Here is a 2391-nt window from a genome sequence, read left to right as displayed (position 1 = left end):
TGCATTTTTAGAAAGATAACATTGATAAAATATTACATAAGAAATTTCACAGCACTGAGACGAACAGTTGTTGAGATATTTGCATGTGAAGAAACAGGAAGTGATGTCAAAGGGGAATGTCAGAATGTAAACAAAGCATTGTTACAACAGAGCCTGTAGAGAAGAATCAGATGTTTCTTTACATTATTTTGAGTTTCTATCAAACAGACAAAGAAGAGTTAAAGTTTAAATATTGTTTTATTAAACAAAGACCAGAGAGTTTATTTTATTAAAGAGTTCCCCTTTGATGTCACTTCCTGTTTCACTTTGGCTGAGCCAAATCCAAAAGAAAATATGCCAGTTATGAGACAAAATGTGTAAAATCATGTCATTTTTCTTAAGAAAAAAGATGTTTTCTTTGACTTTTTGTATTTGAAGGACAGGCGTGTCACAGGCACGTTAAARTTGAAAAGGTTTGAGATGGTTGTAATGAGTTATTGTCAGCTGTTTATTAGGGTTGGKCATAATCGTATCATGTGCAGTCAATCGTCAGAAGAACATTAATCGATTAATTTTTGGCACTTGATGATTAATACTGTAATATTAATGCCACCAGGGAAGATTCCTCCAGTCAGTCCGCTTGGTGCTCCTCTCTGCTTCAAATGTGACGAACATTAACAAAAAGTTCTGTAATTTATTTATCTATCAACACAATTTCAAAATTTGATGTAYAGCCTGAAGTCTGTAATTTTGACACAATTTGGAACAGATTTTTACGAAGAGCAAATCTTTCCCACTAAGTTGGTCATGTGACCAGGACACGTTTTGTTTTGTTTGTGTTTGTTGAAGCACTTTGTGATCTCTATCTTGAAATGTGCTTACTTACATAAGGGTGTCCACGGCGTTAATCGTCAAATTAATCGTTATCGGTTAAATACTGGGGGTGCAACGATACACAAGATTCACGGTTCGGTTTGGTTCAATACTTTAGTCTCACGGTTCGATAATTTTTCGATACAAAAAAGAAAAAATTTCATGGTCTTCATAACTTGTAATTTGTTGAAATTAATTCTGAACATTTGTTTAACCTCAAAAGTTCAGTTTTTAAATGAAATGTTGCTGAAACAGCAAGTTTCTCAGTGAATGTGTGTAGGGNAATATGTGACCTGCTTCTAAAGCACAAACTTAAAACTAAAACTGTTTGGACAAGCAAGGAAAACTGTGTGAATTCCCCTCATTAAAGTTCCTGTGACATCAATTTTTTTATAAACATGAATGCATTTTTAGAAAGATAACATTGATAAAATATTACATAAGAAATTTCACAGCACTGAGATGAACAGTTGTTGAGATATTTGCATGTGAAGAAACAGGAAGTGATGTCAAAGGGGAGTGTCTGAATGTAAACAAAGCGTTGTTACAACAGAGCCTGTAGAGAAGAATCAGATGTTTCTTTACATTATTTTGAGTTTCTATCAAAAAGACAAAGAAGAGTTAAAGTTTAAATATTGTTTTATTAGACAAAGACCAGAGAGTTTATTTTATTAAAGAGTTCCCCTTTGATGTCACTTCCTGTTTCACTTTGGCTGAGCCAAGTTCAAAAGAAAATATGCCAGTTATGAGACAAAATATGTAAAATCATGTCATTTTTCTTAAGAATAAAGATGTTTTCTTTGACTTTTTGTATTTAAAGGACAGGCGCGTCACAGGCACGTTAAAGTTGAAAAGGTTTGAAATGGTTGTAATGAGTTATTGTCAGCTGTTTATTAGGGTTGGTCATAATCGTATCATGTGCAGTTTAATCGTCAGAAGAACATTAATCGATTAATTTTTGGCACTTGACGATTAATACTGTAATATTAATGCCACCAGGGAAGATTCCTCCAGTCAGTCCGCTCGGTGCTCCTCTCTGCTTCAAATATGACGAACATTAACAAAAAGTTCTGTAATTTATTTATCTATCAACACATTTTAAAAATTTGATGTATAGCCTGAAGTCTGTAATTTTGACACAGTTTGGAACAGATTTTTACGAAGAGCAAATCTTTCCCACTAAATTGGTCAGGTGACCAGGATACGTTTTGTTTTGTTTGTGTTTGTTGAAGCACTTTGTGATCTCTATCTTGAAATGTGCTTACTTACATAAAGGTGTCCACGGCGTTAATCGTCAAATTAATCGTTATCGGCTAAATACTGGGGGTGCAACGATACAGAAGATTCACGATTCGGTTTGGTTCAATACTTTAGTCTCACGGTTTGATATTTTTTCGATACAAAAAAGAAAAAATTTCATGGCCTTCATAACTTGTAATTTGTTGAAATTAATTCTGAACATTTGTTTAACCTCAAAAGTTCAGTTTTTAAATGAAATGTTGCTGAAACAACAAGTTTCTCAGTGGATCAGTGTAGGGC

The 2391-nt window shown here is 33.7% G+C and overlaps 1 protein-coding gene across 9 annotated transcripts in view; it reads left to right on the top strand.

The window, feature by feature from the left end:
- The window catches only part of myo18ab (myosin XVIIIA b), a 145687-nt gene that overhangs the window by 3200 nt on the left and 140096 nt on the right, over positions 1-2391 (top strand). The gene's annotated exons all lie outside the window — the stretch shown is intronic.

This window comes from Austrofundulus limnaeus, unplaced genomic scaffold (genome assembly GCF_001266775.1).
Source record: "Austrofundulus limnaeus strain Quisiro unplaced genomic scaffold, Austrofundulus_limnaeus-1.0 Scaffold297, whole genome shotgun sequence".
Classification (NCBI taxonomy): domain Eukaryota; kingdom Metazoa; phylum Chordata; class Actinopteri; order Cyprinodontiformes; family Rivulidae; genus Austrofundulus; species Austrofundulus limnaeus.
Note: the sequence above shows the minus strand (reverse complement) of the source record. Positions and strands in the feature narration are given on the sequence as shown.